The sequence below is a fragment of the Pseudorca crassidens genome, chromosome X, assembly GCF_039906515.1.
Source record: "Pseudorca crassidens isolate mPseCra1 chromosome X, mPseCra1.hap1, whole genome shotgun sequence".
Classification (NCBI taxonomy): Eukaryota; Metazoa; Chordata; class Mammalia; order Artiodactyla; family Delphinidae; genus Pseudorca; species Pseudorca crassidens.
The window spans coordinates 130,380,998-130,398,707 of NC_090317.1; the positions used below are offsets into that span (position 1 = coordinate 130,380,998).

Genomic DNA, 17,710 nt, shown 5'->3' on the forward strand with positions numbered 1-17,710 from the left:
TAGAGTATCTCTCTATATAATTTTTCAGTGGTTTTTCCAGGTATTATATTACAAATTCATAACTATCACAGTATACTGATGTCACCATTTACCAGTTTTAGTGAACTGTAGAAGTCTTATCTCTCTTTCCCTTCACCCATTTATATTATAATTATATTGTGCATTTTTTCATCAAACACGTAGAACCACATGAGACAATGTTCTAATTTTTGCTTCAACCCTCAAGTGTAATTTAGAAAACTCAAAAGGGGAAGATAAGCATCCAAATTTTTGCATATTGTTGTTTTTCCTCCGTGATGTTCCAGTATTTCTTCTTTTATCATTTCCCTTCTATTTAGAAAATTTCTGTAGCACTTTAGTGTAGGTTTGCTGTGGATGTATTCTCTTAGATATTCTTCATCTGAGAATGTCTTAATTTCCCTTTCATTCCTGAAGGATTTTTCAGCATCCAAAAGATATTGTGCCACTTCCAAGTGGTCTCCGTGGCTTCTGATGAGAAATCTGCTGTCTTTGAATTTTTCCCCCTGTAGGTAAGGTGTTGTTTTTTGTGGCTGCTTTCAAGATTTTTCTTTGTGTTTGGCTTTCAGGAGTTTATTAAGATGTATCTTGGCATGGATTTTGGGGGGGTTATCCTCTTTGGTATTCATTCAGCTTCTTGAATTTGTAGCTTTACATCTCTTGTCAAACTAGAGAAGCTTTCGGCCGTTATTTCTTCAAGGTTTTTTCAGCCTCACCCTCTGTCTCTTGTCCTTCAGGGACTGTGTCCATTATGTTGTCTCTAATTGGGAGATACAGCTCACAGAGTATGCACAAAGAGGGATTCTGGTATCTCTTGGCTACATTTGTGTGAATCTTCTATGTTCCTTATACATAAAATATTTTGCTATCTGACCTTAGTTTTCTCTTACTAATTCTTCAAAGCTTTCACAGATTGGATCACTTACTAATTATTTCAGATCACTTTTGGGCAAAAAACTTACAAGGTCCTAAAAATATCCATTAAGGATTTTTATTGTCATATAAATCTGCAATATATTTGGGGAAAATGGGCATAATTAAAATGTTTATATTTTAAATCCTGGAACATGCTCTTTTGTCTGTTTCTACAAGTCTAATTTTATATTCCTTAGTAAAGTTTTATGATTTTCTAGATAGCTTTTACTTATTTCTTATTAAGTTTATTTCTAGATTTTGTTTGTGTGTTTTGCTGTTGGGGTGGGGCCTTTTCAGGTAATATCTTAAAATTAGTTTGTTTTTTTTTATACATAGGAAAACTTGTTTTATTGTTATTTATATTGTATTTAGCCATTTTATGGAAACTGTAATTAATGCTAGTTGTTTTTCAATAGTATTTAGTCTCTTTTAGAATATTTCTCATACATTTCCTGCTTCCTGCCACAGATTCCCAAATTTTCAGCACAAAACAGATTAAAGCATATTCTGAAAGACGGGTGATAAACACAGTTGCCCATGGTCAATAATTTTGGCAAAAGCCTCATTTTAATTCCTCACTTGCTGATTCACAATTCACCATATCATATTAAAGGCTTTGAGAAGTCTTGCTTTAAACAGCCTTGTTTAACCCTGCTTAATCCGATGATTTCCATTTACAAGTCACACACATCAAAAACCCATTGAAAATGCATAGAAATCCTGCATAAATTGAATTTAGAAGAGAAGCATCTATTATCTTAAAATATAGAAAGGTCTCTCAAATCCATACAAAAACAGTGAACTCCCCGTTAGAAAAATGGGCAACTAACGGGAATAAGACCAATGGCTGATACACTATTTCCCCCCCGTGAAATTAACAACCCAAACCGTGATGGTATCCAGCCTTGCCTTTGTTTCAGACGCTCTGTGGATAGAGTGGAAACGTCTGCTGTGCACTGAAATTTGAATTCTTTATAATTGCTTATAATTCTAGCCGCCCAGCCCACGATGGGGAACCATCTGCCTTGCATTCTGCTCCGTGAGCAGTTCGCCTCATCAGTCTGTCTGTTCCGTTGCCGTAGCAGGGATCTCTCTGTGGTTACTGCCCTACTTTCTGATGCCTGCGTCGTTTGACTGCCTGTTTTACTGGCCAAAGTGTCTTGTGTGTAAAGGTGAAAGTTTTGCTGCACTCCGTGTGCGTGCAACAGGTGGATGGGGATCATTTTCTAGCTACCAACTACCAGCAACAGGAGAAAGCGTTGAAAGGATTCTAGAGAGAGGAAGACACCAGCCAATAATTTCCTAGTTCTGCAGTGGTTGGAGATGATAAACCTCCACGTAAGGAAACACCATGGTGCCAGTTCAGAGCTGCCGTTTCTTGTAAGCATCCTTGGCATGAAACAGGATGTACTCTCTCTGCCTTTCTGGAGGACAGAAATCAAGAGGTATAAAAATATCCATGACCTTTGATCCATAATTAATTACCCAGAAAAATATTCAGAGACGTCCACCATAATTTAAGTCAAGAAAATTCACAACAGTGTTCCCTGAAATAGCAAGGAAAAATTCCACAGTGCTCAATAATAAGGAACATTTCATTACAAAAGATGTAAATATGATAAAACATATGAATTACGATATATGCAGAGGTTATGTAATTATGTAGCTCAGGGGTCAGTGAACCTTTTCTGTAAGAAGCCAAATAGTAAATACTTCAGGCTTTAAGGATCATACAGTCTCCATCACAGTTACTCAACTGCCCTTATGGGGCAAAAGCCATCATAGTCAACGTGGAAAGGGATGGGCAGGCCGTGTTCCAATACAATTTCATTTATAGACACTGAAATCTGAATTTCTTATCCTTTTCATGTGTTGTGAAATATCATTTTTATTTTTTCAGCTATTTCATTTCAAGGTAAAAACCACTCTTAGCTTGTGAACTGCACAAAAAACATGCTGGTCAATATTCCCTTGGGTTTCAGTTTGTTCTCCCCTTAAATAAAATCATGTTTTCAAATGCAATTTTACATGAGAAAACACTCACAACATAATATCAATTGGAAAACAGGTAGGATCTAAAACCATTTTTAGAATAATAAAAAGGACTTGAAAGAAATACCCAAAAATATTAAAATGCTTTTCTCTGTAGGGTGGCCTTTGAATGATTTTTATTCCCTTTGTACGCTTTTCTGTTTTTGCTAAATGCTTTACAATGAGTGAGCATTATTCTTGTAATAAGTAACGTTACTTTGAAAAATGTTCTTCTAAAAAATTATTCTCAAGCTGGTTCTTTCTCCTGGCATTTTAAGGATTCATTTTCCATATTTTGAAATTTATTTCCTTTCTCCATCATTTGTTTTCTTCTTTCAGGGATGTTTGTCATCTATTTTGAGGACATCCTTCATTCATTTCCTTACTCATTCTTTTCCTGTTTTCCCCTCTCTCCCAACAATCTTTCTCAGGTATGACATTTTTCAAAGTTCTATTCTGAGCCCAATGGGGAAAAATATTAAACATATTCATTATATTGGAACTATGCTTTCCAACACCACTGATTTAATTTTAACATTTTAGGGACCAAGAGATTCCTCAATGTTGTGACCATGATGTTTTCAACAGAAAATTTAACCATGTCAAATATGGTTAAAAATACATTTCTCCTTAACGTGCACTGACCCCTGTAAAGTTCGTTGGGCCACGATTCCCTTATCCGAGGGGGAGGAAGAATGGCTTTAAGTAGCTTCCCTTCTTTGCTGTGTGGCCTTCCTCTATTCCAAATCCATCTGCATCTCAATCCTGCTCCCCTAGGGGAAGTCCTCTTAGAATATTTTTAACATCCAATCAGAATATAGACCCACAGGGCTTCCCTGGCGGTGCAGTGGTTGAGAGTCCGCCTGCCGATGCAGGGGACACGGGTTCATGCCCCGGTCTGGGAAGATCCCACATGCCGTGGAGCGGCTGGGCCCGTGACCCATGGCCGCTGAGCCTGCGCATCCGGAGCCTGTGCTCTGCAATGGGAGAGGCCACGACAGTGAGAGGCCCGCGTACCACAAAAAAAAAAAAAAAAAGAATATAGACTCACAGTCCAGGCAGGTGTACCTGGGACATTCAGAAGTTATCTAGTCAAGTGGCATAGCTAGTTGTTTCCATGGCAAATGTTTCCTGAGGACCTGCTTTGCAGCAGACACTGTTCCAAGGACTGGAAATGCAGGGATGCACTCCTGGGCATGTATCTGGACAAAACTCTAATTCAAAAAGATACATGCATCCCTGTGTTCATAGCAGCACTGTTTACAATAGCCAAGACATGCATGCAACCTAAATGTCTGTCAACAGATGAATGGATAAAGAAGATGTGGTACATATACACAATGGAATATTACTTAGCCATAAAAAAGAATGAAATAATGCCATTTGCAGCAACACGGGTGGACCTAGAGATTGTCATACTGAGCGAAGGAAGTCAGCAAGACAAATACCATGTGATGTCACATATATGTGGAATTTAAAATATGATACAAATGAATCTATCTGTGAAACAGAAACAGACTCATGGGCATAGAAAAGAGACTTGTGGTTGCCAAGGGGGAGGGGCTTGGGAGAGGGATGGAGTGGGAGATTGGGGTCAGCAAATGTAAGCTTTTTTTTTTTTTAACACCTTTATTGGAGTATAATTGCTTTACAATGGTGTGTTAGTTTCTGCTTTACAACAAAATGAATCAGTTATATATATACATATATTCCCATATCTCTTCCCTCTTGCATCTCCCTCCCTCCCACCATCCCTATCCCACCCCTCCAGGCGGTCACAAAGCACCGAGCTGATCTCCCTGTGCTATGCGGCTGCTTCCCACTAGCTATCTACCTTACGTTTGGTAGTATATATATGTCCATGCCTCTCTCTCGCTTTGTCACAGCTTACCCTTCCCCCTCCCCATATCCTCAAGTCCATTATCTAGTAGGTCTGTGTCTTTATTCCTGTCTTACCCCTAGGTTCTTCATGACATTTTTTTTTTCTTAAATTCCATATATATGTGTTAGCATACGGTATTTGTCTCTCTCTTTCTGACTTACTTCACTCTATATGACAGACTCTAGGTCCATCCACCTCATTACAAATAGCTCAATTTCGTTTCTTTTTATGGCTGAGTAATATTCCATTGTATATATGTGCCACATCTTCTTTATCCATTCATCCGATGATGGACACTTAGGTTGTTTTCATCTCCGGGCTACTGTAAATAGAGCTGCAATGAACATTGTGGTACATGAGTCTTTTTGAATTCTGGTTTTCTCAGGGTATATGCCCAGTAGTGGGATTGCTGGGTCGTATGGTAGTTCTGTTTGTAGTTTTTTAAGGAACCTCCATACTGTTCTCCACAGTGGCTGTATCAATTAGATGTAAGCTTTTGTCTATAAGATGGGTGAACAGCAAGGTCCTGCTGTAGAGCACAGGGAGTATACTCAATATCCTGTGATAAACCGTCATGGACAAGAATATATTTTTAAAAAGAATGTATATGTGTATAACTGAAGCACTTTCTGTACAACAGAAATTAAACACAACATTATAAATGAACTATACCTCAATTAAAATATGATACAAATGAAATCTATATCTATCTATCTTCTAAATCTATCTATCTTCTTTTTAATCTTCAATTAAAAAGAAAAGAAAGAAAGAAATGCAGGGATGGGGGAGATGGACAAGGCAGCTGCCCTGTGCAATCACACCCTCTGCTACAACCTCCAGGGACGTATAATCAAGAGAAGCTCAGGCTTCATTGCACTGTCAGCATTAAGAGTTGAGGTGCGGCCATAAACGAAGGAAATAGGGTATGTTCATGATGGTGCCAGAAAACCATGTCAAGAAGGTTGCAAATGAGGAGGGATGCTGGGAGTCCAGGCTTTTGGTGGAGCCAGAAAATGGCTACACAGTTTGCGTGTTGCTTGTTAAGAAAACCATGCATTGTAGGTCCCCACAGAGGGGCTCAGCCCCTTGTCTTTTACGCCATGGTAGGGGAGAGGACGCGAAGGAGGAAGGGATAGGGCCCTGCAGGAATAGTGCACAAGTTCAACCCCTATCACATGCTTGGACTTCCTATGAACTTTACAAGAACTATCTCACTGAACTGTCGAAAGAAGCGTGGGGTGCCAGCACTGATTTTACACCATCTGTATTAATCACGGTTCGGGGAGAGAGACATTTGCTATAGCAATTGGCTCATGCAGTTATGGTAACCAAGAAGTCCCACGATCTCTGCAAGCTGGAGAACCAGGCGCCATGGCGTGAGTGTTTGTGTCCTCCCCAGATTCCTATGCAGAAATCCTAATCCCCGGTGTGATGGTATTAGGAGGTGCGGCCTTTGGGCAGTGCTGAGGTAATGAGGGTGGATCCCCCATGAATGGGATTAGCATCCTTATAAAAGTGACCCCAGAGATTTCCCTCACCCCTTCCACCAGGCAGGGCACAGCAAGGACACACAGGCTATAAACTAGGAAGAGGCCCCTCACCACAGCTCACCCATGCCGGCATGGTCTTGATCTTGAACTTCCCAGAGCTGTGAGAGAGACGTTCTTCTTGTCCGTAAGCCACCCAGTTTGTGGCAATCCGTTGCAGCAGCCTGAACTGAGGCACCAGGAAAGCCAGTGTCGTCATTCAGTCCGAGTCCCAAGGCCTGAGAAACAGACGTGAGAGTTCCTGAGGGCAAGAGTAAGAGGATGTCCGGGCTCAAGCAGAGCGAGGGAAGTTGCCCTCCCTCTGCCTTTGTGTCCTATTCGTGTCCTCAGTGGATTGGATGAGGCCCACCCACGTTGGGGAGGGCCATCTGCTTTAATCAGTCTAATCTCTTCTAAACACCCTCACAGGCACGCCCGAAAGCAATGTCTCACCAGCCCTCTGGAATCCCTTAGCCCAGTCAAGGTGATACATAAAATGAACACCGTTCTTGAAATGAAAGCGCCAAGTCCTGGAAAGAAAGACTAACTTACCCTCGGTCACACAGCTGGTTGGCAGTGGGACCAGGACCCAGTTCTACTGTGGCTATTGTCATCCACGCCATATAAGAACTTGATACTCCACGACTTTACAGTGTGCGTCAAACCCTTCCTCAACCCCATGGCTCCTTTCAGATATGTTTAAGCCCCACCGGTTAATGATCTTCCGTCATTACTCTGTGCCCAGTGTGAACTGTGCTCATGCTTCTTTTTGCGATGCTGCAATGTCCTTTTTAAAAAGGAATGCCCCACAGGTAGTAGAATCTTTGTGCTGAAAATAAGGGGGAGCACCTGTAAGAAAAGCAGGGTGAGAACACCATTTTGCCCGTGAAGTGCGCCTGCCTCAAGGGAAAACCTTACATGACTTTGAGAACAGGGACTGGTTTCCAACCCACGGCTTTGCACAAAGGGTCTTTCCTGACTTTGCCTCGGTATAAGTTGAGAGTGATCCAGGAGTCAACATGGAACCCACGGTCATCTGAATGTAGAACTTCCCCCAGGCTGCAAGTGGGATGGGCTTTGTCTCTGCCAAAGTAGATTCTTGGGACTCCCATGCTCAGGATTTAGCAAGGTCTACAGTTTAACAGGAAGGATGTGTCCGCTGGAGTCTTGGCAAACTGGTCATGTCAGATCTACCTCATTCAAGGGCTGAGGGTTCCTCTTCAAGGCAGCGTGAACCCACGAGACACCACCTTTCTTACCTTCCTTCCTAGCACTTATGGGTCTTCAGGACGACTAAAACCACAGGGGGATGATGTTGGGCAGAACCTCCAGGACTCAGAAGAAACACAGTCACTTCGTCACACTCGACCCAGGGACTGGCTGACAGACGGGAGTGGAATACACTTACTTCCAGTGGGTAGCAGGAAGCACAGATGAGCAAGTTTGACTGTTCTCTCTGCCAAGATAGAAAAGTTCCTTGACATGGAACCCGTCTGGCTGGTGCTCTGAAAACACTTCGTAGGAATGTCACATGGCCTGGCAGTTAGATCCACCAACCTCCAGTAATTCCCCTAAAACACGTAAATGAATATCAGTAAAGAGTATGGAGCAGCACAAAAGGATCAAGGAGACGGGAGCTTCTGCCAACACCACACTGTGTTTCTGGCCACTTCCTTCTGAATGGACGACCAGGGTGCTATTGTGGACGCCAAGGGCATGCAGGCCGCTCGGCAAGAAGTGCCCCACGTTGCCATGGCAACACGGGAATCATCCACAACGCCACGGAACTTGCGGGCAGCACTGTTGTCAACAAAGCAGTGAAGGCCACTTGGTACGCCAACGGTAGTCGTGTGTGTGCATGTTGCATATTAAGCTCTCTTGGAGCTGAGGGGAGTGTCTGGAAGCGTATGAAAGGAATTGATCAGAAAAAAAAGAGAAAAGCAAAAGACAGAATCACCTAGGGACTTAAATGTCAACACACTCCATGCTGGTGGGTCTCAGCTGGGCACAGTTGTATCCTCAGGGGACATCTGGCAATGTCTGGAGTCATTTTTGGTCATCACACCTGGAGAGAGGGCAGAGGAGGTGCTAGCAGCTGTTACCGGTGGGTAAGTGTTGCTAGCCCTCTTATACAGGAAACCTCCCTACAAAAAAAGAATTATCTGGTCCCAAACGTCAACAGTGCCGAAGTTGAAAACCCATGTTCTATGCAGAGAAGAGCATTTTGTGAGAACCAACTATATAATAAGTCTGATCTGTTAGAATCTATTCCCTATGAATTCATGGCATGATGGTGAAAACAAAAGAGTTTGGGCTGTGGGAAAAAATGTAAGGAAATAAATAAAAACTAAAAGAAAACATTGCATTGATGTTAACTCCCAGTACGTACATAGGGCTCCTGAAAGATATCGTTAGACTCATGACATGGGAAACCCCAAAATCTGGAATCAACCCAATGACACAGCTCACAAGAGAACGAGCGAATCTTTGGCTCCAGTCAGTTGATATGTGTGTCTGTAAAATTACCCTCCAGAGTCAGGGAGGACGTGTGTGTCGGAGCTTCTGTCTGAGTAGGACACTCGCAGACAAGAGCAAGGCTCACGTTCCATGTCATCTGTCCTCTGAGTAGCAGCTGTGAACGCCTTTTTCAGGACAGAGCCCGCTGCTTGGAATCGCTGTATGATGCTTCCCTTTGGGGCCGGCCTCTTGAGCTACGATTGCAACAACCCTGCGGCTTGACTCATCCGTAGCTCTTTCCTCACTGCAGTTCGCGTCCGTGTCATACTGCCGGATGCAGCATTTCATCATGCCTCTGCCACGCGCCCCATAGGTACCTGCGTGGTGCAGCTTCCCAGCAACTTTGCCCAGAGCCGCTGTCATCATCTGGCTACCGTCTCATCCAGCCTTGGTCTGACCCAGAGCCAGTGGCTTCCTGAGGGCTCAGCTTCCATCCACGTAGACGGACACGCCTCTAGAATTTTGGTCGTGAGTCTCCCTTCGCTCTGTGGGAATTGATTCACAACGTGGTAGAAAATCCATGGCAGGTCTTTGTCTCACTCTCCCACGGCACATCATGTCATTTCACCTCGACTGTATGAAGGATGCGTTCCGAAATGTCAGCCATGGCTGCTAGCCAAGCAAACGATGAGCTCGTTTGCAGTGTTTGCTGTTGTCTCATGACTAACCGAGGTGGCTTGACACTGAGTTTTTTCAAGACAGGTGTTTCTCTGAGAGCTTAGTGTGTGGTCTTGGCCATCTTTAAATTGACACAATTATTTACTAAAGCCGTTCCTGTGAAAACGTGCCTCTCAGTAAATCCGTCTCAGCACCAGAGAAAACAGCTCTTAATTATCCACAGAGAGTCTCTCCTAGAACGTAAAAAAGGTATCCATCTTGGGAATTGACAGCTTCTCATCTAACTGAGACAACTCAATGGTGGAAGTGTTGGATGTCATGGGAGAGGGATTAAATTGGGTCAAAGGCTGGTACATGGAACTCAGAAAAGAAAGTCATATGACCTCACTTGTTCCAGACAGGTCCTGTCGAAGTGAGAGAGTGTCATGGACGTATATACACTACCAAATGTAAAATAGATAGCTCGTGGGAAGCAGCCGCATAGCACAGGGAGATCAGCTCGGTGCTTTGTGACCACCTAGAGGGGTGGGATAGGGAGGGTGGGAGGGAGACGCAAGAGGGAGGAGATGTGGGGATATATGTATACGTATAGCTGATTCACTTTGTTATACAGCAGAAACTAACCCATCATTGTAGAGCAATTATACTCCAATAAAGATGTTAAAAAAGAAAGTAAAAAAACAAACAAAAAAACAGGTCCTGCCTTTCATCAGGTCAGAACTTACTGCTTACTGAAATTTAAAATTTATAATTTGGGGATTAATAGGCATACGTGCATCAGCTGACATTGTTTTCCTGCCGAATGACATGAATCCCTATTGTTCATTCAAATGGATGTGTCTCATTTTGAAGGTCTGCCATTTCCTGTATAACCTTGTTCTGCCTTTGGAACTCATACATCAAAATAAAATAGCTGGACTACCCTGGTGGCGCAGTGGTTGAGAGTCCGTCTGCCGATGCAGGGGACGCGGGTGCGTGCCCCGGTCCGGGAAGATCCCACGTGCCGCGGAGCGGCTGGGCCCGTGAGCCATGGCCACTGAGCCTGCGCGTCTGGAGCCTGTGCTCCACAACGGGAGAGGCCACAGCAGTGAGAGGCCCGCATACCAAAAAAATAAAAATAAATAAAATAAAATAAAAGAGCTATAACCTATTGCATCTCTTGCACAGGCACTTATCACACTCATCATTTCTCCTCGAGTTTTCTTCCAGGAAAAATAGTTCATCTCCCTTGTTGAGGAATTTTGGGCTCATTTGTATATCTACTCTCTGACTGGTCCAGGTTAGCCTTGCTGCCCAACCCGCCCTCCCACTTACCATGGAAAGTTTATTCCCTTCCATTAGGTTCTGCTCCCAAGCCTGTCAGTTCCTGTAATCCACATTTGTCTGTTTCCTCTGCCCCATAATTTCTTCAACCCTGGCTAAAATCACCATCTTGCTTCTCTACCTCTAACTGCAGAGCGTTCTGGGGGCTTGGTATCATACCACTCTATTTACCTCTAACTCACAAGGGCCCCCATGCCATCAGCAATCCTCACAGATCTATGTCCTTTTTGGTGTCTTGCCAAGTAGTGGTTCCAAATCCGCCTCTCTTTGCTCCGGGGACTCAGGCCCTAGTCGTCCCTCTACCTTCCTCTGAGTAGAATGTACTCCCTACTTCCGAGAGAACGTAGGATGTGTTGGGATGACCTTGCTCTGTGGTTTGCTGCTATCCCTTGTCCTTGTCTTTATCCTACAACCTGCAACTGTTCCCACGTTAACTTCTTCCCTCTGCTCTCATGGATGAATCTCCTTTGGTGAAGTAGTTTAAGTAGAGGGATAAAGAAAAACCTGCATGCGAGGTTGTGAAGAAGGGGAGGTTAGGAGATGGGAAGATGAAGTATAGATTACCCTACTGGGACTCTGTACAGAAAAGAAAGAATGTAGCAGCTAGACAGAGTATAAGATATACAGTTGATGCTTGACCATAGTTCTCATTTTCTAAACCTCTCATGAGGCTGCAGAAACAGCAGTCACACTTCTGCTTAAGTGCTCAGCTAAATTCTTCCTGCCGTAAAAATATCTTGCATAATTTATAGGTTTTTCACACTTAAAATATCACTTATACAAACATGGGGATTTCTGAGATAAAAGCAAGAGGAAATACCCATCTAAGCATGGCTGATAATGGGCTTTATATATCTGGCATCTCTTAAAGGGAGATGAAAGGTTGCCCTTCTATCTTGAAAAATGATAGGCCCTCCAAAAGATTCTCCTTAGCTAATGAGAATTTTGGCTTCATGCTATTTTCTTTTCTTTTTTTTTTTTTTAAGGACGTATTCAGTGTTTTCATTGCTAAAGCATTGATGAACAGGCTGTTTACTAAATAAATTCATAGAATGGAGAGCTGGAGGAGATAATTATGAAAACATGACTAGGGACCAGAATATTCCTCCATCGACAGCTACCATGGTTTCTTTATTGGATACCAGAGACTTTGCAAAGGGCTTGGCAGAGTGAGTCACGAACAGAAATGATGAAGAACGCCAGACACGGGTTCTGATTTCTTCCTTTTCTTTCAGCGTGTGAAGGACACCGCACGCCTCCTTGAGGTCTTTACGCTATCTTGGCACCGTTGCAATTGTGTCACTCACCTAGAAGCTCCACAGGGCGTCGCTGACTGTGGCAACTGTTCAGACACGATCTATGCGTCCCCTTCCAGTCTCTCGGTTCAAGTGGTTCCTGGGTTAATTACCAAACCACAACTGATTTAAACAATTGTGCCTGGGGTGCCTACAGTGCATCTTATCGTTGGGATGGAAACCTCCCATGATTTCCATGACACTTCTAATGTAATTGTTTCTTTGACGGAAACACAAAACCCCACCATTTCCAGCAAGGCAACCAGCCGTCAAGGATTCCAACAGAGAAATACAGCTGCTTGAACTCAGATCTAAGTCAGCAACCCTCATCAGGCACCTGACGTGTGGAAGATGTCACACTCGGGTGTGGGAACCTGTCAGGGAAGCAGAGAATAGGGACCTCACGTGTGTGCTGTCTTTGATCAGGAATAGCAGCGTCTATGTGACCCAAAGTCCCCCCATGAGATGCAATTACCCAGACACATTCAACGTGATGAAAACGTTCTTTCCAGGGCTGCTTCCCTTTTATACATTTTACATTTGGTGAACGCAGACCGAGCCTTTTGCACATGAATGGCTCTGTGCTCCAACAGGATACTTGCACTAATTCCCTGCATGTAGCCTTGACCTTGTCAAGCCCCTGATGGAACGAGCTGGCTGCAGACATCCAAGAAGGACACCATCCATCACCCTCACATATTCTCACCGTGCCAAGTACTCCCTTTTAACGTCACTACTCATTTTATACCGGACTCAGGCTTCTGCCGTCTGCGCATGCTTTAGTCAATAGCTGTTTCGTAATCGAATCCCATGCCTCAGGGCAAAAATCATAGCTGGAAGAAAAGGGAAGAAGAAAAGTAATGCATGACATCTCTGTGGTCTGTGGCCAGTTTTGTGTGTGTGTGTGTGTGTGTGTGTTACGTGGGCCTCTCACTGCTGCGGCCTCTCCCGTTGCGGAGCACAGGCTCCGGACGCGCAGGCTCAGCGGCCATGGCTCACGGGCCCAGCCGCTCCGCGGCATGTGGTATCTTCCCAGACTGGGGCACGAACCCGTGTCCCCTGCATCGGCAGGCGGACTCTCTACCACTGCGCCACCAGGGAAGCCCTGTGGCCAGTTTTTAAGGGCAATTTTCACAGTGTGGTGAGAGGGTTCCAGCGTAAGAGATGATGCTAGTGACTTGACACGTTCATTACGTTCCAGGATGCAGGAAGCTGATTCTCAAGTGGCTTGTTAGACAGAGGAGTTGTGTGGTTGCAGAAATATCTCATAAAAGTCTCGCTTCCCGCGTCATAAGCAAAGACATCGTGGAAACAATATCGAACGTGCACCTAACACTCAGCATTCATATGAAACTCATCAAGGTTCATTTACTGTTTCAGGACCCTCAATCGTCATTTATTAATTGTTCGCCCGGAATGAGTCCTAAGTTCTTTCCCACCACTCCTTTTCCATCTCCCCTGCGATGTAACTTCAGTTGCTATTCTCACCTGTCTAGACCATCACGGTCTAATCCCCGCCCGCTTCTCTCTCGTCCCCTTGTTCTTTCATCAGGTCGGCTTCACCCCAGCACTCCCCAGTCCTGGGTCAGACTTCTCATGGAAGGAGAAAATCATTATCAAGGAATAACCTTCCTTGGTTTTGCATGTCTCCTGCAGAACAATCTATACCCATGTCCTTTCTTCTTTCTGGTCTCTGGAGAACTCTGGACCAGAGATAAGAGTCTCCCCGTCTGCTCTGTAATTTCCATCACGTTGCAGCATGGTCCCCGTCCTTCATCTTCTTCGTCTCTCTTATCGCCAACCTTTTTAAGAACGGAGCATCTATAAATGAACGCGTTCTCTGTGCTTTCCAACACGCTCGCCGCATATCGTCAATCAGTATTGTTCCAGCTTTAGCGCGTGCACAAAATCGTCTACACTCACAGTCACAGTGTTTTCACTTCCTGCTTATCCCTTAGCCCACTTCCATCTGTTGTTACTGTTCAGTTACAGCCATTGTCAAGGTCAGTCATCAGTGACCTTCTAGACACAACCATAATGACCTCTCTGAGGGCAGATTTCTACCTGGTGTGAGTGCATACATTGTCACACAATGGGCACTTGTTTTTCTGTATAAAAATGTCTTTCTCTTCTGGAAGGGAGTTGACGCTTTTAAGCTAATCCTTACGTGTTCACACAACGGGCTCTCCTAGAATCTTTTGCATTTGTTCAGGCTCTGCCTGCAGAGGCACCTCGGGGCTCTGAGACGTGCAGAGCAGTGAGTCGATTCAGTGGTGTTTAGCACAGTCCTGCCTGCACTGTTTGTGAAGAGTGGGCACGTGGGGTATGGTTGGGTCTGAGGAATTATCCTGTCAACAGTAATATAGCCATGGTTGTGCAAGAAGGCTCTGTATTAAACCTTTAGGGTTGAACATAAAAGAAGCTTGCGGGAAGCCTGAGAATTATTCAGAAGGGCTTGAGGGTTCTGTGTTTAGAGATGACTAAATATGAATGTGGTAAGGGGGTGGTGATTGGGGTCCCCCAATCCATCACAAACTCAAAGGGTTTCTACTAGGTCTTGACCCTAGAACTGGTCATGCAATTAACATGACTGAATGCATGTGTGTGTGCAGCCTGTTATAGATGAGGCCCCCAGGTGTCAAAGGGACAAATCCTAATATCTAAACGTAGCGCCTCACAGAACAGAGGAGAGAGCTTTTTTTTTCCCTTCCAAGGTTTTCCCCTTCTTCTTCAGCCTGGTGAACTGAAGGACACGTAATAACTTAGGACGATTTTCATATACCATCTTCACACATACTTTTCTCTTATGTTCTCTGCCTCTCGTTCTGCAGACTTCATGATGTGAGTCTAAAAATAAAGATGCCCGAAGATTCAATCACCACTATTCTTTTATTTAAAGCTCTGGACAATTACTGAGGAAAAAAAAAAAAAACCCAGGGGATGAAAAATAGAGATTAGAAAAATTGAATAAGAAAGTCGTTATGTAAAATACATCATTTGGTATACGGTGCTTTGCAATCTTGAATTTTAATAATGAGTCAGAGAATAGTTCGGATTTTTACTGAGTATTATGATCCTGTTAAATTATTCCCATCAGGGCACTTTCCTAAGTACCTCAAAGATTAAACTGATGCTTAAATATACCTTTCTAAAGTGGGTATTATTTCCTATATATTTTAAAACGATTATGGTTGTCTCATTAGCATTAGCCAATGACCAATATACTCATCACTAATTGGAAAATCCTCCAAAATGATGCATGTAGTTAATTGGGCAACAACTGGCTAATGTCTATTTGTATCTAAAGAGTATTTAAATATTGACAAGGGTCTCATGCATATGTATGTACCCAAAAGGGTCAAGATGACTCAGAATGTGGCACCTTACTTCTTGAGAATATGGTTGAAAAAATATGTGTAACGCACTTGCCCAGTCCATGGGTCAAACGGACAAACTCAGGCATAGACACTGCTTCCATCCGTCCTGGATCCAGGGGGAAACCTGACACCCAGCATGGGGCATCCTTCATTCATTTATTCATTCATGCATTACGAAAAAGTTTGTGTTGACAAAGGTGCGTTACTAAGGAATGAGAAATGAAACATTCTAGCCTCAAGCCACTTACCATCCTAAGGAAGGAAACAGAGAAGTAAGTGTGGGCACAAGTATTGAATTTGTTGTCTGAGGTCAATGCACTCCATTTATGATACAGTTTAAAGGGTTGTAGTATAATCCTGTTCTTTTGAGACACCTCAGAGCCATTAAGATCCAATGCCCTGAGTATCTGAGCAGGTTCTTGAAGGATGAGTAAGAAGCCCTCCTGATGAATGAGATTGGAAAGTTTGTCCCTGGCAGACTGACCGGGAGTGCCAAGCATGGGGTCCTGAGGGAGCCACTTAGTGTCATTGTGTTTGGCTAGAAAGGACTCATCAAACTATGGACCATTGAGCTAAGAATGGTTCTCCCCTTTATATGTGGGTGAAAAGATCAAAAGAAGACTATCATTTTGTGACACATGAAAATTATACAAAATTCAAATTTCACTGTCCATCAACATTTTATTAGAAGACAGCCACACCGGTTGTTAAGTATCATTTGTTAGGTCGATGGGTACTTTCACGCTACAGCAGCAGAGCTGAGTTGTAGTGACAGTGACCATATGGCCCCCAAAGCCTAAAATAGTTCCCTTCTGTCCCTTGACAGAAAAAGTTTGCTGATTCCTGGGCTAGCGCATCAGAGACATACGTGGGAGTGGGCAGAGGTGAGCCAGAAAGGTGAGCTCCAGGTGATGGGGAACCTTGCATGCCATACCAGGAATTTGAGTTTTATTCTATACTGATTGAAAGTCACGGAAAGAGTCCCAGCATTGAAGTAAGTCCATTGTAGAAAATGTGTGCATTTTAGGAAGCACTTGTTCAACTGCTGCTCTGTTCCTGGTGGTCTTTGGCCAGAGGGCATTGACCGGCAAGAGGAAGTCCAAGATTTGGTGTAAGGAGGTGACTTGTGATAAGATCTGTCCCCAGGAGATACTCCGTGTTAATCAGTAACAAACTCCGTGTTAATCAGTAACAAACTGACTCCATTTACATCTTCTCTGACGATGTTCCTTGCTCCCTCCTAAGAAAAGGGTGCATCCCTCATATCTAGAGGACGTCTACAGGTGTGCGTTCCAAGCTGGTGCGCAGTGGGATCCAGAGGGCTGTGTGCATCAGAGGTACCCAGTCCAACTCCCACAGCTCTTCATGTCCTCTCCTTGGTGAACTGAAAGACTTGGGCTTCTTAACACTGAATGATATTTTAGCATCAAAAATCCTATACATCCCTAAGATGTAGAAAGGCTAAGCCATAAGAATCACATTTCTAAGTCGTGTATAGTGTGGAAGTGTACCTCTTCATGCTGCTGAAGGAGTTACACACACACACACACACGCACACACACACAGCATGGACAATGGTCACATGAAAACAGAACTGTCGCACTGACCAGCTGTTGATTTGTCTCGTCTCGGTGATAAAGGCTAAAATGCCATGATTCTGTTCCAGTCTTAGGGGCCCACAAAAGAAGCAGCACATGACACCCAGGAAACTGTTGTCGATGACACATCTCAAAAAAACCCACTGGCTGCTTCCAGAAAGAGATCCCTCAAAGTGATTTCCACGGAGGTGCAGGACTTGTCCTGAAAATTGCCTACTAATGAGTTCTGTGGCCTGACCTTTGCTGTCTACCCAGAGCTTTCTTTTTGCACCTTGATTCACTTTCACTGAGCACGCTGGCCACAGGGACCAAGGCTCCCAAGCAGTTCACCTCAAAGAAGGTGCTGGAATGGGGCTATCGCTCAGTGGGTTCATGGTTTCCTGCATGGAGGCAGCAGACACAAGACCCCAGGCACGAAGAACCCAAACACAGTGGCGTTTCACCTATGGGCTCATCAGCTCATGCTCTGCGCTGAGTGCTAAGGCAATCTTCAATATTCCAGTCACCCTGTATGTTTTTCAGCCTGATCTAAAATGTAGACTCGGTGACTGTCAGAAGCAAAGAGGTATTTTTCCACGTTATTCTGCACTATTTTTAATAGTTGCAAAAT

The 17,710-nt window shown here is 43.9% G+C and overlaps 1 long non-coding RNA gene across 1 annotated transcript in view; it reads left to right on the forward strand.

Annotated features, from left to right (window-relative positions):
• Nucleotides 1–17,710, forward strand: part of LOC137217392 (uncharacterized) — a 494,052-nt gene that overhangs the window by 167,155 nt on the left and 309,187 nt on the right. The window lies entirely within an intron of this gene.